Here is a 26,502-nt window from a genome sequence, read left to right as displayed (position 1 = left end):
AAGTTTTATTTAATTCATGTTGTTTTAGTGTCACTTCCTGTCACATTTTGTAAACCCTTGAATGTGTTTTGTAGATCCTGCTCCTCGTGTTTCCTGCTAGTGTGTCAGCCCTGCCCTGATTGGACTCACCTGTATTTCGTTATCTCATGATTGTCTGTGTATTTAATGCCTGTGTGTCCTCCTTCTCTTTTACTTTGTCCTTGCATTTCCTTGCGTGTTACTTACATTATATGTTTACTGCCTGTTTCTTGACCCTGCCTTTGCCTGCGCCTCTGTGTCTGTTTGATTTTTGTGTACCTAACTGGACTGTGCAAAGGCCAGCTGCAAGTCAAATGCAAAACAATGGAAACAAGTTGGGGTTTTTGTGTGTGTTTTTTTTTTTTTTTTTAATGGCGCCCATGCAGAGACATATACAAAGAAAATAGAATGGGGCTTAGAATGGAGCCTTGAGGAACCCAACAGCCTAGTGGAGCAAGAATTGGCCTAGATGAATGCTGCCAGATATGTTTGAAATCATTTGAGGACAGCACTTTGGTTATCTGGTGATCAGCTGTGTCTTAAGTAGCGGTAAAGTCTATAAGCACCAGCACAGTGCAGTTCCCAAAGTCAACAGTTAAAACTGGATCATTAAATACTCTTAAAAGTGCTGTTTCAGTTCTGTGATGTGACTAAACCGGACTGAATCTTTTCAGAAATGCCATTAAAATCAAGGATTGATTGCTGTTGCTTTAAAACTACTTTCTCTAAAACGTAGGTAGAAAGAGAAACATGGTAATTGGCCTAAATTTAGGCAGAAGGGAAGGTTTGAGATTAAGGTTTCTTGATAAGAGGCAGCGTGTTTAAAAACAGGTAGAAAATAGCCTGAGGCAATATTTATCATACTTAAACTGCATGACTCAACAGTGTATAAAACACATCCTTTAGTAGTCTGAGAGGATCTGTCCAGGGGGGAATGTGAAGGCGTCAGTAGCTAAACCACCTTGGATAATACAAACACAGGCTTAAACTGCTCAGACAGTTGGGCATTCAGGAAACACAGCTCGATCTAGAGTCATATAGTATTAAATGAAACAATCAAAATTCCTTTGTACATGGCTCATAAACATGAGAATGTCTCAAAAATAGAAAATGGATTTTGTTCATGCATCTTCACATATAAGATGCATGAAACACTGTTTGGCTCAATATAGAATCAGGGTGTAACCTTAAGCTTAGGTGTTACAGATACAAAGGCATACACAGTATTTATTACAATGAGTATCAATATCAATGTAGGCCCTGGCTCACAGACACTTTGGAGAGCAGACGTCTTAGTTTGAAAATATGTTTGGGGAGCATGTAAGCTTGATTGACAGGTGTCCCAGCCTATCATATACAGCCAGGGGGGTTTTAATGCATTTAATTATTTTACCTACATCACCCTAACCTTTGGCTCAAAATAGGTTTTTATGACTAAAATGGCAGTTAGTTACAAAAAACCTCACTGCTCATTTTCACATAGTCCATGCCAGCTGTGTTCTACAGTTTTGCTTTGTCCGACAGTGCCATGCCCCACTGGGTCCATTTCTAGAGCGAACGTATTGGAGCGTAGCCATGAGCAGCTGTACTCAGGGTTCAATAGATCACGCGGGTAAAAAGAGAACAACATGCAAACAACATGTTGCTTTGTCTTTCCGTGGTTGAGTTGTTGTTCGTTTGGTGCCTGTTTTGACGTAACGTTGATAAAGGGATATACGATCGGGAGAAGGTAAAGTGCGTTGTATTTTGAAGTTGGCGGGATGCTCTGTTTTCCTGTCTTTGATGATCTGCTCCGCTCAGCTCGACGAGTACTTGCAGTAGGCTCTGTGGTAAAACAAGACTCAGTGCGTATTTGATACGGAGCAGAGTGGCGCTCTGCACACGGATTATGTGGAAATTGGCAGTCAGACTTTTAAAGCAACTCAACAGGAAGCTGTTGGTGGTATTCTAGAAGCGCTCAACCTGCTTTAAATGTTTTCCATACACCTGGGCAATGATTATATTACAATTTAGTTAATGCTGCAGAAAATGACACCTCAGTTGAGCAGTTTCAGATTAAAAATAAACTGCTTTGGTTGGTATTTCCTTCATTTTGCACTTTCTTCATTATATCTGAGTGTTTCTGTGTCACAGAGCTGCTGGTGGAGGCCGTAATTCTGCCTCGTTTTCCTTCGCCTGTCCGTCATCTTCAAACGCACACTCTCTCACACACACACACACACACACAGCCTGTCGGGTGTATTGCCCCGGTCATGATTTTTGCAAATGAAGCTTGGCTGCAAATCACGGCGGCTCGGCCTGAATCAGCAGCTCTTTCATAAACGCTGATTTCCACACGCTGCATGTTCTCACAGATCTGACGGGGCGCTCGGCTCAAGTTCGAGCACAGACTCGGTGTTGGTCTGCTGTGAGTAAAGATATCCAGAAAAATACAGCGTGGACAACTTTTACCCAACCATTCCTCGCAGTAGTTCCTGAAAGATAAACAACAGCGACAACTTCTAACCTGTTTCTTTGGTTTGTTTTGGGCTTCATGCTCCAGTTCAAGAGGGAATGGATACAATCAGATAGGGATAGGTAGAATTATTACTAAAGAATTGTTTTTTTCCATTTCTCATGAGATTTTTCAGATGCTTGTTTCTGCCCCCTGTGTCACAGTGATCCTCCACATCAGCTTCACTCATTTTAAAAAAAAAAACCTGCTGCAGCTGAATCTCAGTGTACCTGCTGATTTAAGTGAGTGTGCTTGTTGATTGGATTTTATCACCTCGCTGAGGCCTGCGCGTTGTTTCCCTGCAGATCTGCAGCCTAGCAGGAGGAGGAGGAGGAAGAAGAAGAAGAAGAAGAGGAAGAGCAAGAGCAGCACAAGTCTCTCTTCTGGGAAGCTCTTGTCTGTTAATTAGCGGTGAGCAGATGGAAGAAAGTCCACATCTCGCTGGGGATCAATTCTAGCCGAGAAGCAGTAACAGCAGCGGTGGCAGAAGCAGCACCACCCTTATTTATTTCCTAGCTCAGCAGTAGCAGGTCAGTGTCACCTCCCAAACGTGTGAGGAGGAACCCAGGAGAGTTTGGAGAAGACGTCTTAGACACACAGAAGACGTGGGGAGCGCCTTTTGTTTTCAGAGATTTCCTCGGAGACCCTGAAGGGGCCGCGTTCAGCTGCTGTTGAGTGTTGAGTTTAGTTACTTATCATTACTTTGTTTACAGCCATCTGTTTACACACACATCCTCCTCATCTTATCGTTCTGTGTCTCTCCGCGCTCTGTACGCCGCGAGCCGTAACCCGCCGGCCTCCTGCCAGAACTGAAAGTCTCGTCGGCAGCTGCGGCGGCGGCTGATTTCCTTTCCTGCTGGAACGTAAAGAGAAATTTGCTGCAAACAAAAAGTGACTTTGTTAAAGCTTTTGTAAAGGCATCTGCAGAATCATTGTCCCATTCAGATGCTGTTTTCACTTCATTTAGTGATTTACTAACACACAGACAGGGGAGCAGGAGGAATATTCAACTGGTTCAGTAGGAAGATTTTAAACAAAGACACCCTGATGTGCAAAATAAACAGTCTCAACTAAATTAAGTTTCTTAAATATGGCTTAACAGAATCAGTGTTTGTACTACAAGCCTGTCTATTATGGAGTTCTACATTGTGTTCCTCTGTGCCACAGTGCTCCATTTTGACTCAAAATGAGGGAAGAACCACATCAATGGGTCATACTGCTGAACTGGATGATATTTTCCTTCATCATCAAGAACAGATTTTGGTCTGTTCATCCTCGTTACCAAACAAACCGTCCCTCTGCACAGAATACTTAATAGTGTAACAGATGTGGATTCATTTGCAGCTGAAAATAGTCCCAAACAAATCCAATAATTCCCCCCGTTTCTTTGATAAACAGAACGCCCAGCAGCTGTTTCAGGAAATCGTTGTGACAACAGCATTGGCAAGAGGCATTATATGTTTTCCAATTATCCATCGGTCCATCTCACTCAGATAACTGCAATTCATCTTCATACCTGGCATCTTGGTACTAAAGTTTTACTTTGACCAAAACCAAATTTCTGTTCATCGTTGAGTCCGAGTTCAAAAAGACTCATAAAAGTCTCAACAATTCAAATACAATTCAACACAAATATCTAAAGGGATCAAATGATGAAGTGAAGAAATTGTCAGCTTCAGTTAAAAATAAAGGTTTGAAAAAGGTTGAAGGAATGTTTCTAACGGTGAGGAAGAACCTTCCTGTGTCAGTGTTTTTTTTTTTTTAGCATGCAACAAGCTAATTACTTTGACAGTGTGTGTATTTATGGGGTTGTGTGTGTGTGTGTGTGTGTGTGTGTGTGTGTGTGAGAGTGATGAGGTCTGACAGTGCTCTTACATAAGGCAGGAAAACAGCTCACTGTGCTGTTCCCGCTGAGTTGATTAGATCTGATTAAAAAACTTGCAGTGATTATAAAAGAGGAGAGGAAGGAGAAAGTGGGACAGAAAAGGAAAATGTCAATGAGCGACAGATGACTGTGAGCTGATTGTCAACAAGAGAGAGACAAAGAGGACAAAGAGAAGATGACATCTGTTACCTGCCATGGAAGGAGGACGGATCATACAAACCTTGCAGGGTAACCAAACTGAAAACATTTTCATCAAAACAGACGCAACAGGTAGAAATACAGGTGGTTCAATCAGACCCCATCATCATCACCAGAGAAGAGCTTTCCTACCTACATCAACACCAACAACAAGGTTGTTAATGCCTTAATGCCTCCAAAATAATACATCTTAAGCTATCATTTCAAATCGGCACTTTCTTATACTGCTTTTCCAGCCTTGGATCGAATCAGGAGTACACAATGCCACAAAGAACAAACTATTTACACATGCTGACTTCTTCCTTCAGTGTGTGTGAAAAGTTGCTGGCCTCTTCACAAGACCCATTTTCAACTGCAGATATTTGCGGGTGTAGATGCATTGCAGTACCTTATTATTAGGCCATTTGTGTGGAGTCTTACTTTGTGTGCACATAGAGAGAGCAAAACACTTTGAACTGATTATATATAATCGTGGTGTGATGTTTTGTTAGCTGTGATGATGTGAAGGCTTTTGCACAGTTCGTAGGCTTCATATAGATTTATATGTTTGGGGTATATCTTGGAAACAATAATGTGTCTTTACTGAATATTTGCATCTCCCACTCTGGAGAAAGTTTAGCACCAGATCATGTAGGTTCAATGAGGCAATGGTGGATGAGAAGGACACTCAGATATTTAATATCCAAATATATTATGTCAAAAAGCTATTGGGAAGGGGATGTAGAGATGTGTACAGGATGACTCCTGGACCTTGTTTCAGTACAACAGGAGAGAGAGTGTCAGTAAAATGTAAAAGAGCAGAAATATGAGCTGACCCTGAATCATTAAAGCAAAAGAGGAGCTCTGGTGATGAAACCACGTGCCGAGGAAAGAAAAAAAAAATGGAAAGGATGGAAGCATGGTGGTCGATTTATGACCTCATTGTCGGCTGTTGACACGCAGCCCACGCCCTCTTCAATTAGGAGCCACTCAGCTGGAAAAAAGAGGGGGAGGGAAGAGATACACAGAAGGGAGAGGACGAGGAGTGGGGGGGGGGGGGTCTTCAGCATTGAAAAAGCTGAAGGTCTCCGAGGCCTGTGCCTGTGTCCCTTGCCATATGTTTTCACTTAGTCAATCATGTCGACACTTGTGGAACAATCTGCCGGTGACGACCCGGCGCCATCGCGCTCGCCTTGACACTTTCCATCCACCATCAGCGGCGTCTCATAAACAAGATTTAATTTCCCCTTTCATCTATTCAAATTGGCGTCGGGGCGAGCAGTGTCATTAAATTGTTTCTTGTTTTTCTTTTTTTCCTCACACCAGTGGAAGAGCAAGTTTCAGCATAGGGAAATTAGTCGGAGATGTTGATGGCATTCTGTAGGAAGCTGAAAGAAAACAGGACCATCTTTATCCTCACACCCATGGAATCTGTGCAGAGCCTTAAGGGACGATTTTCAAGATGTTTAGAAAGAAAATAAACATGGCCTTTTGTGGTCTCAACATATTTCCCGCTGTCCCACTCAGAGAGGACAAAGTAGCAGCAAGATCATCAAAACAGGAACAAATAGGAAACAGTGGAGTTGGGGGGGAAAAAAGCTGAGCTGGCAAAATTACTCACATCCAAACAGTTCAAAGAAACAAAGTAATTTTTCTTGCCTTGTTTTTTTAAATGCTCCTGGAAATACAGTGCACTTCAACACATACTGGAATATTAGAGTTAGCTGAGTTAGGTCGAGGGCACTGTCCCAGACCGCCATGAGATTTTAAGGAGACTTGTCAGCCAAGAAGAGAGTACAACAAGTCTTCTGCATCTGAGGACAAATCTTATCCACCCCAATTGTGCTTTGCCACTAAGGAGCTTCTTGATTTTCTCAGAGTCCTCTGCAGAGGTTATGGGTGAGGCATCTTCTCCATCTTCATACTCTGCCTCCTCAAGAGAAGATGTGTTGTTTGGGTTCAGGAGCTCCTAATTTCAGGTTAGCAGTTCTCCTCTCAGTCAAGCCCTGCTTCCCCCTCCCTAGTAGGTTTTCTCTTAAGGTCACTGATACCTACCTGCGGCCTCAAGAGACCCCTGGGCTAACCAAGCCTAACAGCTTCCTTTACCACCATTGTCCATAACAACCTTCTAACCAATACTCCTAGAGCCTCTTCCACAATGAAGACTTTGGAATAAAAGCTGAAGTTTACCAACTCAGCACAAATTGCCTTTCAGTATACAACTATGTTTCTTTTGGGCCAACTATCTAAGACAAATGGCTACAGATCTGGTCATACAACAAAACATTCAATCACTGATCTTTCGCCAGCGTGTTTTGGTAGATTCTCCAGAACACCAAGTATCTTAACAGTCACCCCATTATTATAATAATAATAATAATAGCTTTATTTATGTAGCACCTTTAAAAACACATGTTTACAAAGTGCTGTGACAGACAGAGCAAATACAGCAACACGACAACAGAACAGAGATCAACAGGCCAATCCATGACTAGCACACAAGTCCAATGACATTATACCACTCAGGTTCAGGTCAGGCACACTTGTCCTCACAATCTACCAAGTTTCTCTTTTATTATATATTTGGTTGTTGATATCCCTTAAAGAACCATAGAGTCCTTTTGCAGCACCAACCTTGGAAAAGGAGAAAGTTCAGCTGCTCAATAGGAGTTTGGTTCATTGGTGCATTTATTTTGGCCTTGGCTTGGTTGGGCCCTTTTGTGTAATGCCCAGCCAGCAAACGCTAACAAACAAGCTTTACCAAGTCCAGGTAATAATGCCTTGCATCCCCTCCATGGCTATATTGTAAGAATGTATCTACATTTGAATCAAAAGACTGTTATAACCTGCAGTCCATTAGAAAAATACAAAAAGAAAAAGTCATCCTCCAGTTTGTGAAACAGTGTTTGTTCCAAAGGTATGGGTGACACTTTTTCTTATAGACGGTTAACTTTAAAAGTGCACTGCCTGCCAAATTCTCTTCTCACCTGGGCTGTTTCACAATATGAGTGTTGACTCCAATTGTCACTTTTCACAGTTTTAGCTGAAACTCTAAAACTGTGAAAGTGACGATAAGAGTCACAGCTCAGTTTATGTACCGCAACTTTCCCTCCTGAGACTGCGGCCTGAGGGAACAAATTACCCATCTGCAGATGACCGCAGGGCTGATGGGGATGTGATTTTATTTTTAGATGAAAAATGATGAGGAAACAGAGAAAAACACAGACAGCTCGTAACTAACCTGAGTGAAATGATGCAGTAACATCAGGGAGTGATTGACAAAAACACAAACATACAGAACAAGGACAAAGGAAATCAGATCTCTGTTTAAGGACATTTACATGCAGACAGGACAATATTCTTTGTACCTAAAAAGGCAGAGAGAAATGCTAATATTCACAAAATATTCAACTTTATAATGACACATTTTGATTAAGTTAATGGTCCCTACTTAAGCTTGAATGTATTTATTTAATAGGGACGATATAATTCAACAAAGTTTTGGTACAAAGCATAAACCAGATGTGCTGCTGTAGCTTTTGCTAATCTCAAACTCTTGTCCCTAGTTGGGCCTTTGGGTAAACACAGTATAAAATAATGCTCAGGACTAACGAGGCAGCAAAATGTTTCAAGCACTCAAGTGTAAGACACATTTTCCTATGGGGTCAATAAAGTGAAACTTATCTTATATCACACTGTATAGCATTGCATTGTGTCATATGTTTCTTCCTTTCCTTTAATTAACTGGAGTTCAAAGATGTCTTCTAAAGATGAGATGGTGGATTTACCCATCTTGGTAGGCCAACTTCTTTTTGTGCCCTAAAATAAAAAAAACAACAACAGATGTAATCACTCAATCAATCTTTCCACAATTTGTCATAAGCTGTACAGGATATAGGCTGCATTGATTTGAGTAGCAATAATTCTAAAAGCCGGGTCAAAAAAGTCTAGAAAAAAGTCGCCTAAAGTTCAGGCGTTATTTGGACTGATCTTCATTCAGATATACAGCTCAAAGATGATTCAGTTCTTATTTCTGATATAGGCCCAGAAAATATTTTCTGCAGTTGTTAAGTCTGATGGTTCTAGTTGAATTGTAACAAAATGCCGGCGCTATGACTGTACAAACATCTTCCCTGAGTGGGCAGAGCACTCTCTCTTCCCTCACATGGTGGTAGGGCTAATGCTTAGAGAGGGATGGGTTCTTGTGAAAATAAAAATATATGAAACATTTTTTAGCCTCTGAGTGAAAACTAAACAAGCTCAAGGAAGCACTGTCAGTTAGTGTGAAAACAGAGCTAAGAACAACAAACCAGAAGGAGTTAGACACTCTCTTTCAAGGAAGCCATTACTCAATAATATCTTCAGTTACATAATATTCTATGTATTATTCATGTTTTGATGGTGCATGTCTTTTAATAATAATAATAATAATAATAACTGTATTTGTATAGCACCTTTCATATGAGTATTGCAGCTCAAAGTGCTTTACAGCAGAACAAGACGTAAAAAAAGCATCACATAATAAAATAACACAAAATAAAATTAATTAAAAAATGGCATTAAATATTTGAAATTTGCATTAAAAAGGCATAAAATAGTATAAAATAGCAGTGAAACATAACCCTATAAATGCCAACAAAATGCTAAGGTGAAGAAGTACGTTTTAAGCTTACTTTTAAAAATATTTAGTGAGCTAGCGTCCCTGATATCTAATGGTAATGTGTTCCATATCTGTGGTGCGTAATTAGCAAAAGCTGCATCTCTGATTTTCTTTTGGCTGCTGCTGGAAACCTTCAGTAGGCCAGTAGAGGATGATGTGAGTGTCCTTGAGGGCACATAGTGGACAAGAGAGTTGGTCTTGTAGCTTTGTCCTGTTCCATTTAGGGCTTTGTATACAAGGAGGAGGACCTTTAAATCTATTCTGAAAACTACCGGAAGCCAGTGCAGAGTGGCTAACACTGGACTAATGTGCTCTTTCCTTTTGGTTCTAGCTAATATCCTAGCTGCAGAGTTTTGAATGAGCTGAAGTTTATCCGTGGTTCTTTTGGGGAGGCCAGTAAGGAGTACATTACAGTAATCAAGTCTGCTTGAAATAAAGGCATGGATCAGCTTTTCAGCGTCCTTTTTGATCTATAAATGGACGTACCGTAGCTATCTTTCTAAGGTGGAAGAAAGATGTTTTTGTAATCTTGCTGATGTGGGACTTAAAGCTTAGATCCGAGTCTATAATAACACCAAGACTTGTAACTTGAGGTTTAATCCAAGGAGTGAGCTTCCCCATATTATTTTGTAGAATTTCTCTTTTCACTATAGGGCCAACTAGTAGGATTTCAGTTTTGTCCTCGTTTCATTAAAAAAAATTACTGCTCATCCATTTATTTATTGCTGGCAGGCAAGCAGTTATGGAGTCAATGGCTATCATATCATTTGGTTCAGCTGTACAGTTGTGTGTCATCCGCATAGCTATGGAAGCATACATTGTGTTCCCTATAATATCCCCAAGTGGCAGCATATAGAGCAAGAATAATAATGGACCTAGGCAGCTTCCTTGTGGAACTCCATAGTTTTAGTATAATGCACACTATTGGTGAAGTACAGATTGAAATATTCATGTAACAGTAGACATCATTTCCAGATGAATGGGGGAAACTGGGTAAAAACAAAAGGTACAAAATAGTTAGAGGTAGTAAAGGAAACACAAGGGACATAAAAAGCTATAGAAGTACAGATAATTAGGGGGGGTAATTAGATTAGTTGAAGCATACAAAACAGAACAGAGAAGAATAAGGAAGAGATACAGGAAGAAACTATGGAAAAGTAAAAGGAAGGTTGTTCTGCTCTTTAGCATCTGTGTATTGAACTCTCATCCTGGCACAGATCAAAGCTCCAAACAGAGTCGAGTCAGTTCAGGGCAGATTCAGGGCGGCTCCACTATGTGATGAGATGTGTAATTATCTGCAGCTACTGCATGTACAAATACATTTTCACTTTTATAATCTTATTAGGAGATTAAGCGGCCTCGGCAACGGGCTTAGGCACGGCTGTCTGCTGGGGGGTCGATTAAGACACAACTTATTTACTTCTTAATGGATTTTATTTTCACTTACTCTCTCCAAAACTCAGTTTGAATCCTCCTGAAGCAACATGTACGATTGGCAAACATGTCATCACACATGTGCATGCTTTAGCCTAAACTCTTTGAGCTGAACAAAAAAAAAAACAAGGTGGGATGAGGTTTGTTGCCTGGATGAATTCAAATGACAATCCAATCACACAGTGAGAAGAAGGGAGAAAGAAAACAGAGTGTTTTGTGCACCGTTTTTGAAATAATCCCATTAAAACAGCAATTTGTTCCACTTCCAACAGCATGTCTGTTATTGTGCTGCGATAATGTACCACAGGAGGGGAAAAAGCAACAACAACGAGGGAAAAGAAGAGGCATGAACAGACAGAACGGTGGGTTTTCAGAGAGTGCATTCAGCCTCTTTCATAACTTCTCCTTCTGGGATTTAAACACATTGGGGAGAAACAGAGAACAATTAATAATGCAGGACGAGATGAAGGAATAAGGTGCCATCATTACTGGGCAATGCCAATTTATTGCAGCTTCAATTTAATCTTTGTAGCTTCAATCATTTATTTCTTTTTGTTGTAATGTAGGGGTCTAACTGTCAGTTCTACCATTAAAGGAAAGTCAACTTTCAATTATGTCTGTGTATGAAGTTCATTTAACTTGTCATGAGGGACACTACGCAGCCTGTGAATGCAATTGTGCTGTAATGACAATGATAACTTTTATTGACCCTACTTGTGCTTGTGCATGAACTGTACCTTGCCAAAGCACATCTCTTCCAAGCGTGCCAGGGCCAAGGTAGTGTGCAGTGCTTGAGCACGGATCAGAGCACTCAAACTTGTCAAATGAACTGGACTTTGAGGGTGAAGCATGCTTGGGCACGATCGGATGCCTAGTGTGAGTGCGCCCTTAGTGATGAACAAAGGCAGGGTTATCAGAAGGTGATATAATGGAAACCCAAACAATAAGGCCAACAACAGCAAGAAGAAACAATTTGAAACAACAGCAGTGAGCAAAGACAAGTATAGATGCCGATTAAGGTGACGTTCAGTGGACTCAGGGCTATTCAGGGATGAAGTTGCAACATTGTTGGATTTAATTCAATTACATTTTTTCTTTTTTTTTCTAAAGGCCACCCGTCACTAGTTGGGGCTGTAGCTGATGGACCATGTTGGAATTTGGGGTTAGTTTTGTTATATTGTAGCACAGCAACAATCAGAAGAAGTTTTTGATAGACCTCCTACGGAAAGTGTTTAAACTAAAAGGGTTCCAGTTGAAGTCGAGTTATCAGATATGCGACCTGCAGATCAGAGAGCACTATTTCTTCTTCAACTTATCTCCTCAAACTTTTAAACTTTAAAAGACCCCTAGGTGTTGATGTGGCATGGAAGTAAAGGTTGTCGCTGTTAAATGTGGTGCTTCGTGTGTGTGTGTGTGTGTGTGTGTGTGTGTGTGTGTGTGTGTGTGTGTGTGTGTGTGTGTGTGTGTGTGTGTGTGTGTGTGTGTGTGTGTGTGTGTGTGTGTGTGTGTGTGTGTGTGTGTGTGTGTGTGTGTGTGTGTGTGTGTGTGTGTGTGTGTGTGTGTGTGTGTGTGTGTGTGTGTGTGTGTGTGTGTGTGTGTTTTGGTGTAAATGAAGGTCTGCATGTACAGTATGTGTCTGCTGCTCCAACACTGCTTGTGAACAGATGGTTCAGCCTATTTTTGTTGATGCTGTTTAACCTTTACTCAAAATAAATGAAAACAGACGGAGCCATCTGTTATCAGCTTTAACAGCGTCGACTCTGTCGCCAAAATCTCCCCAAACCTCCAAAAACACGTCCTCATCACAGGTCCAATCTTCGGCTGCTGGATGGACACAAAGTCAAACCTGAGCTTTTTTATGGTGTGGTATTCTTAGTGAGATAACGCCTATAATTCTTCATTATTAATTTACTTTAGGTGAACTGTCCCTGAGTATTTTAAACATTTTCTTCAGTGTCAACACATTGCATTCAAAAGGAGAGCTGCTTCTTTGACGTGATGTCCTGTTTGTCCAGGTCATGAAAACAAAATGTCTCCAGAAGAAATTTTGCTTGTGAAGGACATTTTCCTTGGTAACTGAAGTATTCTCACTCTCAGAGCCATTCACAAAGATGTGAAAACAGACAATTTTAAGTCAACGCAAACTGTGTAAATACACCAAGTTGTGTCATTGACTTCTTTCAGGTGTTTGTGCACGTCCAAAAATTGATCTTAGAAAAAAAAAATCCTAAAATCTGACTTTTTACATATCTCCAAACTTATTTTGGGTTAATTATTTTTGTTTTGTTATTTCAGCTGTCATGTGACTTGTTAGTTTTAACAGGATCCACACCACACAGTCCGGAGTCTATTTCGACTTCTCGTCAATGACTAGAGGGGGTCTCTGGTGCCTGCTTGAAGCACATCTCATGGAACAAAAAAACTGAAGAGAGAGGAAGAAAAGGAGATTAAAGGATGTTAGAAAAGGTTAAAAGAAAGAGTTATGGTGTGAGGTAGAGAGGAAGATTAGAAGAACTTTTCAGAGTTGGAAAGAGACACTCACAAAGGAGGGAAGGTTATCAAAGAAGTAAGGAAAGCACATTTATTAATTAAAATAACATCGGTCAACATAATCCTTGCAATTTAAAGAAGCTATTCCTTTTTTAAGTTCAATAAAATAATAAACAATAGGGGAGACATATATTATGTACTTATTAGGTTACATTTTCTAGATGGATAGATTGAAATTGTTTCAGAAGAGACAAAACATTTGGGCTTTCAAAATGTCACTTCAAAAGAAAAACAGATTTCTATGTCATGACACATAAATTATTTTTGCCCGGGAGATGCGTGCTTGACTGGAAATGCATGTGTGTGTACATTTTTGTGTGTGTATGTTAGTGGTGTGGGGGTTTTCCGTTGGACCTCCCGTTCCCGTCAATGCCGATTATCAGCCCTCCTTCTGATCAGTCGAGAGTAATTTGATTATTATGATGTCCCCCGGGGTTTTTTTCCAGAGATCACTGAGTTACTTAAAGGAATGAAAAAGAGAGAAAAGGGGAAAAAAAAAAGATTTCAATTTGTTTCTCCCTGAAGGAGGCATTCAGTCTAATTTAATAAGGAGCAGGACGAGCCCCTGCCTGACGATCACAGGAGTCTGAGGAGTTAAAGGCAGGGACCAGACACGCTCTCAGGCTGCAGTGACGTATCGTACAATACATATCGTTTTGGTTTGTTTGCGCAGAAAACACTCCAAGGCAATGAATCAATATGGATAATTCTTATCATTATAATATAATATTTTGGGGATTTTGCATCTTTATTGGAGATACAAGGCAAGGGATAGAGACAAAAATTGGGGAGAGAGAGTGAGTGTGACATTTGGAAAAGTAGCTACAGGTAGGATTGGAACCCAAGCTGTTTGCGTTGACGACTACTGCCTCTGTAGCGCAAGCTAGCTACTGGTGCCCTAATTACTTATTACTTAGTAATCCTCCTGATTGAATACCCCCACCTGGAATCTAACAGGTGTCTGACTGATCAAAACAAATGTGGCATTCTAAACACTTTACAAAAATACCTTTGTTTTTTTTTTGGTTTGCTTTGACCTGTGAACAAGTCAGCATTTTTAGGATAAGCCATTGACATTTACCATGTTGGCAACATGTGACTTTTTATATTATAAAAGTTTCAGCTTCTTTCTCTAAATCGTTTTGGTTAACCAAACTAGATTCCCCCCTCTAAAGCTTTGCTGTGTGTCTTTCAGTGTTGAGTTGGTGGCTTGCAGAGCTATGCTTTCAAAGTAGCTCTCCTAACACTAATGTTTGCTTGAGCTCTCATTAGAAATTAATCCGGGTCCAGCTAGAGGCACGACTCTCTCGGATGCATAAGCAAAGAAGTGGAAAAAAAATGATCCTGGAAACCACAAATACTGGGCAGAGAATAAAAAATGCCAAAGTGGATCAACTCAGCCGGCTAACCCAGTGTATGTGTGTTAGCCTTCTTTCAGGGACACATATTGAGACTAAAGACCAGTTAATATGGGCTAGCTCTTTAATCTGAGACGAAAGTTTGTCCCTAATTAGCATAAAGGGGATTTTATTGGAAGGGTTGAGGGTTCAGGTTGGCAAGTTGGAGCTAGGGTAAATCACTAAGAAAGCGCTGTGAGTTAAAGTTGTCGTTTGTGTGTCCATGTGTCTGCAGAACCAGGGGGTCAATGTCGGAACAATGCTGCACTCTGAGCACAAAGAGATTTCAGATGCTTTGACAGTAAACTTTGTCCTCCAGTGTTTGCCTGTTTGACTGTTTCCAAGCAAAGGGGGTTGTTGGGGCTCCTCCAGGGTCCCGCAGGCACAGGAATGAAGCGTACCCTTGGCTGAGCATTTGATTAGCATTTCACGATGGCTATGTCCCTGCAGCACTTTAGACGGCTGACCTAGTTCATCCTCGATGGCCGACAGAGACGTTCAGTCCTCTGGCCTTAAAAACTCAACATCTTAGTCGCCCAAAACATCTTCATCCTCAGCGCGCACACAGCAGCTGGAGCACGAGGCTGCTCTGGATTGTGGTTCACAGAGTCTGAGGTCAGGGCTGAAATTCTGTTTGCAGCCCCCTCTCTTTGTGCTTTTGACTGATTATAATGTACTTTCACCTTTGATTTTGCTCTGAAATTGCCTTTGGTAATTTGGCGCTGACAGCAGCTGTGCATTGTGTGGATGTATTCCTGGAAGCAGTGCAGAACATTCAGAGGTCAGCGTGCAAGAAGAAAGTAAATGAAGAACAAGTATAACATTTCTTGTTGATAGGGTAATTCAGCAAGGAAACAAGAAGAGAATGCAAAAGTAGATGCTGTGTAAACTCCATACTTATACCACTGAATATTCTAACTATTTGCACACTAAACTGTCTAGTAAAATGGACATTGCTTCGTTGTCTCTGTCTGTTGTACTGAATTCAAGAATACCGCCACAACAGGCCCGGGCATATTGGGCTGGTGACATCATTTGGAGCCAAGTCGTGCACTGACAGTTATGTTTAGTTCAATGACTGTATTGATAGTTTTCAATACATTACCTCTCACCTTTCCTCATCTACCCTGATAATCGGGTTGAGAATGTTGTAATGAGTCACATTTGTCCACATAGCTGTCAATCATTACATTGCAACTGGTCTTTTTTAAAATATCAGATTAACTAATTAATACAAAAATACAATATACACTTGATAATAACTGACTATCAGGAAAGACTCCGGGTTTTTGACAAAAAAAAAAATCTAACTTCAAAGTTTGACCCAAATCTATTTTCAATGAGGAGGCGGGGTTTATGATTTATATTCCAGCCAACCAGCAGGGGGAGCTCTAAATCTTCTTGCTTCACTCCTAGGCAGCTGTTTCTCCGTCCTATTATCAATCAACAAAATTAAGAAAACATGCTGCAAAATACAGCCTCTAACTTTTTACAACATTTAGCCCCTACTCTATTAAACTGGACGAACATTTAAAAAATTCAGATATCCAGTCATATTTTTACCAAAAGCTGTCATTTACTAAAGAGAGAGCACTGTCTAAATCGCAAAATTTATTTTTTTGTGCAATTTATACAGTGTGCCAATGTTATGATCCAAGACTCATAGATAGAGATTCATCAGGGACCAGAATAAATATCCTTCTGTTTAAATCAGATTTTTTAAACAGGAATATCAAGAAAATCCCTGACAAAAGAGGACGCTCACAGGGGACACTGCAGTGATCTCATTACAGCGTCAAAGTGTTTAACGTGAACCTGGCTGGCTTGTTAGGACAAAATACTTCTGCTTCACGTCTGTCTGGACCGTCACATCAGACGTGATGTGACGGTCCGTGTGACTGCAGCGCTGTCGTGTTTGTCTCCATATGCTCCTCGTGCTCCTCATGCATGAGGTGAACGTGCATGAATGCCTCATCAGCTCTAATACAATTGCCTCTGTTAGCGTTGTTCTCCCATTGCAAGTTTCTCAGCTCGTCCCGAGTGCACGCCACACTGAAGACTTCCTCCCCTGTGGCTCTCAGGGAATCGTTACAGTCGGGGGGGGGGAAGCCATGCGTTTGATTGGCTGTCTGAATCATTGTCTGTGGAGCTCCAGAGTGAGTTGTTTCATGTTAATAAATAACTTGTGATTATGTGTTGCATTTCAGACAGAGAACATATTGATGGATTTCCCCCTGATCTTGTTTATTATGTATTCTGGATTTTGTAGGGTTTGTTACAACATAAAGTGGAGTTTTAAATCGTTCACATATTACACACATGTTCTTGTTTATTATAATATTCTGACAAAATGAGAATTACATTATGTACCTTGCACCAAACCATGATGTAATATATGGAAGTGAAGGTAAACGGATCACATTGACTAACAGACACACAAAGGACTTGTATTTCTCCTCTGTAACGGCTGCAATGCAATCCTTTGGGGCCATTGCACCACAACACATCTCATCCACTAGTTATCACTGACGGGCTCTGATTGGTTATCACTGATTTAAGCAGCGATGAACCCAGGTCTGCCATGTTCTGGGAGGTCAGAGGGTCAATGGAGTCTGGTGGCTTTAAAGAGAGCGATGTTACAACTGCTCTGGAAAAAAAAAAAAAGGTTATGGTTCAACAAAAAGGTCGAAGCACGGTTTAAGTTGAACATAGTCTAACCGGAGCAAAAAGGTCCACATGGCTGCATTTCAGACCTGTTCTAAAGCACATCTCAGCTCATCAGCAAACTTACAGAGCAGCAGCTTTCTTAAGTACAGCTAGACATAACATTATATGTTCTTTAACTTAAGGTAAATATAAAAAGGATTTCAGTTCCTCCTTTCCTCCGCTGTTTTTTTTGTCGGAGCGTTTCAACCTGGACGACAGTTTTGTTTATTCACAGTCGAACACACTCTGCAAAACAGTGAGTTCATCGTATTTACCCAGGCTGTGTTTGCTAACAGTGCTAAGCTAACCACATGATAAAATACAAACACTCACACACATACACACCACACACACACATTTCAATCCCTTGGAGTAAGTCAGTCGGATCAGACGCCACAACAACAAAACTCAGCGAGATGGAAACAGACATGGAGAGCATTTTAGAGCAGCTCTCTGTCTTTATATCCACTGAGTCCTCTGATAGAGTTATAATCAGAAACACTCCTCAGTCTGCAGCTGTCTGCTCCAGTTCTCCAGTCAAACACAGTCTGCATCACATATCCTCAGCCTCTAATAGTGCTACACAAACAATTAATTGAAAAATACTCTAAAGTGTAGAGCCAGCTCCACTTCTTCCCATTACAAAATTAATGATGATTGAAGAAAAAAATACCTCCACGCCAGGTGTTGATATAATGAGTGAGAATCTAGGAAAAAGAGATCGGCAGCTGGAGCCTCAGTGTCAATGTCAAACTTTTTATTTTGGGGTTTTGGCTTTTATTGGATAGGACAGTGGATGGAGTATGATATCTGGATTAGAGAGTGGGGAATGACATGCAGGAAAGGAGCCACAGGCCGGACCTGAATCCTGGCAGCCCGCCTGGAGGAACAAAGCTTCAATACATGGGATAATCTGTGCCCCACTAAAACACACACTTAACTAAACAATAAAACGTTTCGAGAGATAACAGTAACCACGACTTTTTACCTCTTACAACCACATTCTTTCTTGCGTCCTTTTGCGGGTATTTGCCAGATTTGCAGATATTCCCTCCAGGTGTTCTTGAGATATTGTGTGATAGAGACCACTGCACATATAGCGCGAACGACTGATGTGGGTCTCTCTTGTTCACATCCTCTAAATTTTCTCTCTCTCTCTCTCTCTCACACACACACACACACACACTCTTTCTGAGCGTGTCAAGATAGCAGGTGGTGCAGTGGGTGTCCTGATGTTGTTGGCTGGCCTCTGCCTCCTCCTTTGCCCAGGTTCATCACTACACCTCCGACCCCCCGTGGAGTCACTCGGGGTCAGGCGGGTTTAATCACAACCAGCTGGGTTCACTGGATGAAGCCGAAATCCCTATGAAGCTGCGAGTCCTCCACTGAGTTCCAGGACAGCTTTAGAGTCTGCTGAGAGTGAAACACAGTGACTCTTCTGAACACAAACTCATCCAGTTCTTGTCCTCATTCTCATCACATCCAGATGATCAGTTGCTGGGAACACACTTCAGGTCAAGATATTTGATCCTTTTATAATGGAGCCACTGGAAGCGTTTATTTTTTTACGAACAAAACAACTTTCCTGTTCACTTCAAATGTATTAAAACGTACAAGAGAGTTACTAGAGTTAGTCTGTTATTGAATTGCCAATTATTCTAGTGATGAGCCTGTTCATTAACATAGATACATACAAATAATTCATTTTTACAGAAGAAGATGGTCTTCACTCAAAGACAGTTCCTCCACTCTATGATAATTAGGATCAGCACCATGGACAGTGCCATCCACAGTTCAGGCGTTAATGGGTTACTGCAGATGCATTATTTGTAGGAGGATGATCTTTTAAACCAGACACAGCAACACTGTTTGTGTATGTGGGTTAAGAGCTGGAGGCTGTTACAAAACACATCATTGCCAATCACTGCACCATGCAGTGCGTTGATCAATTCAACACCTCCCTTCAATTATTCAACCCACCTCCATCGCAGTAGGTTGCAATGATGTCACTGGCTCTCCCACCGCTGCTCCCTTTACTCCACACATTCATTAACCCGGGCACTGAACTGTAAAACGGTGGGGACTGGGACGGAAGAGAGGAAGGAGCCCTACAGGGAAGACAGGCAGGGGGGGGGGGGGACCTCAGCATCCCAGGGAATTCTGTTTCCGGTCTCCTTCTCCTCAACGCCCCCCTGGTCGTATCCCATGGCCCAATCATAGCCTTCTGAATAATTCAGCATGTTCATCAGCTGTAATCTGATTATTCACCGCCTTCTGAAGTATGAATAATGAAGGAGCAGAGCAGAGGCCATTTCCATATTCAACCTCTGTCTCTGTCTGAGTTTCCCATCAGATGAGGACAGATGGACAAACAGACACATTTTTGACATTGATGTCATTTCTAATCTAAAGGGTGAAAGTTAAATTTCCGTTTGACAACATAATTTCCCAGAAAAATGAACCTTCTGTTGTATTACAATAAAAGAGATAACTCATGTATTTTTAAGGGATATTTGAGAGAGTAAATCTTCATATATGGCACAAAATGCATAATTGTGTTGAAGGTTAAAATGGATTTAATTTACATTATGTTTAAAAAAACAATGTAATGCCATCTTATATCATTTTAATACAATCTCACAGGGGATGTTTTGAAACACTTTTATTTTCCTATTTTTTTATTATTTTAATGAATCCAGGAGAACCATACCATCTACTATTAATTTGAGTACAATCTCGCCTCACTCTACCGCCTCGCATTCTGTTTGGTTAGGCTTCGGTGAAAGGGTCTTTTTACAATGACATACTCTTCAGAGAAAAATACATTTTTGGGTTTTTGGTTTTTGGTCAACTACAAACTTTTTCTTGACACCATCAGAATCCTTGAGGTGCTCCAATTTATTTTAAAGCACTTCACAGCACTGAAACTGCACTTTTAAAAGTTTTTAATTATCTTTATTAATTGCTGATTCTGGGGGTCTAGCTATTCTTGTGTTTTATCCCACAGCTGCTTTCTGCACTTTAGTAGACCGCATAATTGTAATTTATTGTCTAGAGCACTGGGTTACATTTAAAGGTACTGCTTTGGAGTGGTTTGTAACTTACGTGACTAATAGAAGTTTATCGGTCTGCCTTGGTGATGATACATCCACCTCAGCCCATCTTCCATGTGGAGTCCCCCAAGGCTCCATACCTGGTCTTATTATATTCTCCTTGTATATGCTTAACCTGGGGTCCATTCTTACAAAGTATAGGGCTCTTTCCATTTCTATGCCGATGACATGCAGCTTAACTTGCCCTTTAAAATTAAAGCCACTAACCCCTTTGACCTATTGTTAGAATGTCTGCAAAACATTGGCCCCAGGCACAAAGTAATGACTAAGATGGTGCACGCTCTGCTGCGACAGCACAGACTGTACTTTTTGGCAAAAGCCTGATCCCTGCTGTCATAGCGGCCCTGAACAAAAGGCCTCACTGACCAGGCCAGAGTGGGAACTCCTGATTGTTCTTTGGTTTGTTTTGTATCTCTGTGTTTTGTATTTGTGCTGTTCTTTGGTGGGTATTGTCTGTTTGGACAGAGACGGTGCTGTGAAAAGAAATTTCCCCATGGGGACAATAAATTCAGAAATTCAAATTCAAATTTTTTTAAACTCAATGAGAGCAAGACTGAGTTTGTTATTTTTGGGCACAGTGAAGGCTGCAACAATCTAAGTATGCCCCTGTCCCCCTAAAATCGTTCCTCAAACTCCCTGTAAAAAATCTGGGGGTCATGATGGATAAGAGAGCCATACTTCACAAACAGAGAAACTCTGTTGTGACATCTAATTAATTCTAACTCAAGCTTTTATCCAAGGGGAAGTCATTTTTATATTCTTAATGATCTTGAAAAGGTAATGCTTATGTGCTTATAATCATTGCAATGCCTCTGCTAATCTTCTACACGAAGTTTAGAAGTTTTTATTTTATTATTCTGTCATACATACATTTATATGCCCAGTCCCTAGAGGCTTACATGACACCATGAATGAAAACGTTGCAGGATCAGAGTGCAAAGCAGGTCTACTCATTGTCATGAAACAAAAAGAGAAAGCAAAAAGCAAGACAAACCCTTATTAAACATAATATCTTATGTTCTTTTCCAAGCTTTTGAAACAAAATTAGCTAGCTTTAACTCATCAAACTTAAAATAGCCATTCCAGTTTTGTACACCTGCCAACGCCAATATTTCAGGTTTTTGACGAGCTGCTTCATGAAACAATAGTTTTCTTAAATCATTGTATTTTGTACAATGCAAAAGAAAAAATGGGACTCAGTTTCCACCTAGTCCAACTCACACATCTCACAAAGTCTGTTTTCTTATATATCTATATCTATATTTTTGAATCCAAGCCAGAGAGAGAATACCAGATCTTAACTGTGCGACCAAGAATCTTGAGCTTCTAGATAAACGACATACAGTACATATAATTCAGGCATAAAATTATGTTTGATCTGTAATTATGTCCTTAGTTTTGGCTTAGACAGAACGTTTTCAAACCATTTTCTTCATACTTGATCAAGAGCTTATTTTCATGGAGTAAAAGTTATAGCACAGATTATTCCTGTAAATAAACGACATATCCAGTGACACATCAATGTGGTGCAAAGTCTAAGCCTATAGCTGTCAAAGAAGTCTGGTCCAATTAACCTTCGGCTAGGTCTAACTACAAACATTTTCCAAAAAGTTTCAGTCTTACTGTCAAAAGTAGAAAGGTTGTGTGCCTCCCAGACTAACTGTGAAATGATTCCACCAAAGTGGGTCCTGGTAGTTAAAGTCCTCCCATACTACTTTTAAAAATCCTACATTCCAGTGCAATGTTTGAATTGGTTTAAAGATAACTTTAAGCCTTTCATGATACATAGTGCATAAGTAAAGGCTTTGTATTTGAGAAGAAGGATATTGAAGGAATCAATTTAGAAACTAATATGGGAGAGAAATTATCCGGTTTTCAAGTGCACAGTATCTCTCGAAAATGTTTCAAACATGCTTTTTCTACATCGTTTCTTCTTTTCCTTTTCTTTCCTTGCATTCTTGTGCACATCATTTTCCTTCCACTTTGAGCCAATGTTTCTCTCTTATTTATTTATTCCCTGGCACTGTCTTTCACTCACTTTCCCTACCTCCTTATGCATTCATTGTAGGTATCCGACCTCTCTCTTCCTCATTAACATTCAGAGCAGCGGCTGAATAATTCTCATTGAAATAATTGATTTTCTTTTTTTTGTCCGCTGGAATGCTTGGTAAATAATGGATGGCTTCATCAACAGGGGCTCCCAGACCTTAGAGGCTGAGTGACGGCTGTTACTAATAAACACTAATACACAAATACACACACACACACACACACACACACACATACTTGCTCTTCATTGCAGAATGGGGGATACAGATGGTGAAGATGAAAATGAGGATGTGAAATTGTTTATTTTTTGAGGAGGAAATGCAGAGTCGTTGACTGCTGAGAGGGTTAAAAGTAAATTACAGTAATGCAATGCCAGCTTGCAGGACAGTGAGCACAGACAATGCTGAACTATTGGTTTTGTATTTAAAAAGGCACTGCCAGCTCAAAAAAAAAACACTGTCTGTGGACTCAGACCCTAAAGGTGCAGATAGTTTCTCTCCAAATTCTGGCACAGAACAAGAGAAAAACTTGTGTGTTATGTGTATGCACCTGAATATCATTAGTGCTCAATGCTCTGTGAATAAGCCATTGAGACGGCGCAGATAGTGTGAGTAGATGATGTGCTATTTTTACAGCAATTACCGTCCGCAGTCCGTCCTGACTATCAGACTCAAAGCCGCTTTAAAGCTGTTGCTTTAAAGTCAAGTCTACAGAAGGATCCAAATCAAATGTGGCTGTGTCAGACATACAGACCAACCCTAATATTAACCAGAAAGTGAAAATGTGTCTGTATACAGGTGCTTTTATGCTCCTCTAAAACCTCAAATTTCCCTTTCATTCCCCTATGCCTGCATGCAGTTGCTGTAATCCCGCTTCGAGCTTCAGTACACAGTTTATTTGTGTTGAGGCTTACTTCCTTTTTACTTTCCTCAAACCCTTTGAACAACTTTTGAAAAAGCAAATCCAATCCCTCAGAACGACCTGCCTCCATCACTCAGCTAAAACACGTCCGCATTCAGCTGAAAGATTTGACTGAAAAGATGCTGCCGTGCTTCAAAGAGCTGTGAAACGTTTAATGGGACTCATTCTCGACGTGCTTTCAGCTTACATAACAACTAGCTTTTTCTCTCCTTTCTGCTGGAAGTCTATTTAAAGGAAACTGTCAGAAGGAAGAGCTATGACCTCTCAGTGACAGGCAATATGAGGTCTGGTGAAAAAGTCCTGCTTAATGACAATAACGTCCCTTATTTACAAAGGCATTTTGCATTAATCAAGTCAGTACTCTTCGTGTTTTCTTCTGGTAGGGCAAAGCAGTCTCAGATCATCCTCCCTCCAGTTTTAACTTTCCACCTCTCTGCTCCATCCAAGATCAGTACAGTACTTTCGACACAGTTAGCAAGTAGATAAAGATTAAAATTCTCGTCTTGTCTTTTTCAAAGTCCTTCTCCAAAGTAAATGTCCACATAAAATATCTGTTAATTTGCCCCACTCACCATGAATTCCATTTTCTCCGTTTTGATCTTCGATTTTTGAGACAACCTGGACATACTGCGTAAGCAGAGACAGTGCTTAAATCAAAAGAGTTCAACAGGTGTGATTTTCCCTCATTGTTTGTCAGTTAACTTTTCACAGAATTGCTTAAAGCACATACAATCAAGCACCCTTAATAGTTTTACTTTTCTTTTTAACACAGAGAACATAAGGAGAGCTTCCTGCTCTCAAAAAAATGTTAGTTGGATTAGCATACTTGCAGACAATAATCATAAAAAGAACACACTCTCTTTTTAAAAGGGGATGGTAATTTTGCCATCTGGTGTAGTTTTACTGGTTAACACCATTTTAAGACCATAACTCCATGTGGAAGTGGGTAAATTGGTTTTTGTTCATTACCAAACCTCTTTTGTGTTTTATTTTCAGTTTGAGTCTCTGAAGGAGGTTTGCTGCTGAAACATGTAGAAGCTTTTTTTAAGGTCTACATGATCATGCCATAAGAAAAAACAGAAGCAGAGGGTAAGGAAGTTATCAGGTAATGCTAACTAAAGCTTATTCTATTAAGAAATTAATTATGAAGGCCATTTTCCATTAAACACAGAGTACCAGTGGAGTCCTCAGCACAACCAAATGTGTCTCTGTCTCTGTTACACATGAGCTTCTCCTGCTCGCTGCCCAGCAGTGTCACACACCTCTCCTCTTTCCACCTGTTGCTTTAAATACTATCAGACCATGTCCGCTGCAGGAACTGTAAAGTCTTTACACATTTTGTGGCATCTTGAGTAAGATTTTGACTTAACCATTTTTTTTTTTTGCATATCCAACTGATCGTTTTTAACTCTCATGTTTCCCTTCCTCCAGACACTTCCATTTTCTGAGCAAAGTGGGGAGGAGAAGGGTCAGACCTGTAGGAGACCTGATTGGGTCTGCCAAATGTCTTTACAAAAAAAATAACCAATGGCCCACCGTCCTTGCTCTGAGGGCCCGTGATAAGCAATTAGAGGGGAAAAAAAAGATAAAATAACACTGGCCGCAAAGTGCATTAGCCAATCGGGAAAATGCACGTTTTGCCAGATTACCAGTCCAGTTTTGGACCATAATTTACTAAATTAACTTCATGCTGTATTAAAGAAGACTTGGACTAGAGATTTAGACCATTAACTCATAAGGTAAACGTTTACCTTTTTCACATAGACTTCTAGAATTAGACTTTTTTGCATTTAGTGGCGTTGCGCCCTGTTGGTTAAAAAGGGTGCAGTTCTGCAGAAATCATACTCCACTTAACCTAACTGACTACAGGACGAGGTGGTTACTAAATTTACTTGCTAATGTTGATTAAATAATATAAAATGTTATAGCTGGGAAAATGTCCTCTGTAAGTTTGAGTTGAGTTCAGCAGCAGATGTGTTGTGGTTATGATGGATCTTTTTACAAATTACAAGTTGTGTCCGAGCTGGCAGTTACACCACCCTTTACATTCCCCACAATGACAAATGGAAGGAGCAGCAGTCGGCAACATAAAGTACCAATGTGTCAGCTCTGAATGCCAGCAGGTTACAGGTCATCACAATATATCGAGGGTGAGCAATTACTGATGAATGAAGTCTCAGCATGTTCGTCCTTTAGCTCAGAGGGGACAGTGTTTTCAGCTGACCTGTGAAAGCTTCAAGAGCAGCAAGAAAAACCCCACTGGTATTGTGTTTTTTCACCTCTTTTATTATCGGTGCGTACCGGCAGTTGGAGAACATTTAGGCTTTTAGCGCGAGTGCATCAGCGCATTCAGCTCAAAGAGTCGACCTGACCGGATCCTGCTGCGTGTCACGACCTGTACACACCTGTAAACACTTTACTCCCGTCGCTGCAGGGATTCAACCTTTCATTTCTCTCATACAGGCTCCACCACTGAAGCAATAATCATCAACTTGTTCCCAAATCATTCTTTACCTGCTTCGTGTTCTAGTGTGGTGAACGTTATTGTGCTAAGACACCACACAATAAGAGCAGTGTTTTTTCAAACTGTGGGGCGCAACCCAAAGGTGGGGTGTTGACACATGACAGGGGGGGACAATACTTTTAAATTACAGGTTTGAGCCTCCAATTTGGTACATCCAGAAGTTCCAAATTAGCTCCCATATCAGATTGCATAAAAGAAAACTGCATGAAACTGACATCAACATTGACACTGTGAATCCCAAACTGAGTGATAATTGATACAGATTAAACATTTGTCCAATGCTATGATTTGGTTTTGTCTCCGCTGTGGGCCAGCTGAGCCGTCAGTGCTGATCTGGTGCAAATACATGTGAGTTTGTGTGTGTGTGTTTCGCTGATGCGTTTCCAAGCTAAGACTGTCTATAAACATAAACACAACACAAGCATTCACATGCAACATCCATTCACCTTATCACTTTTTAAATGACTCACACACACACACACATACACACACAAATATGTGCAGCACACACACAGGAAGTACTGCAGTGTTTCTTTGATGTGTCAGAGTGCGAGCACTTTGCTGCCCGCCTGCT

Source organism: Labrus mixtus, chromosome 10 (genome assembly GCF_963584025.1).
Source record: "Labrus mixtus chromosome 10, fLabMix1.1, whole genome shotgun sequence".
Lineage (NCBI taxonomy): Eukaryota > Metazoa > Chordata > Actinopteri > Labriformes > Labridae > Labrus > Labrus mixtus.
This window is presented reverse-complemented; position numbering follows the sequence as displayed.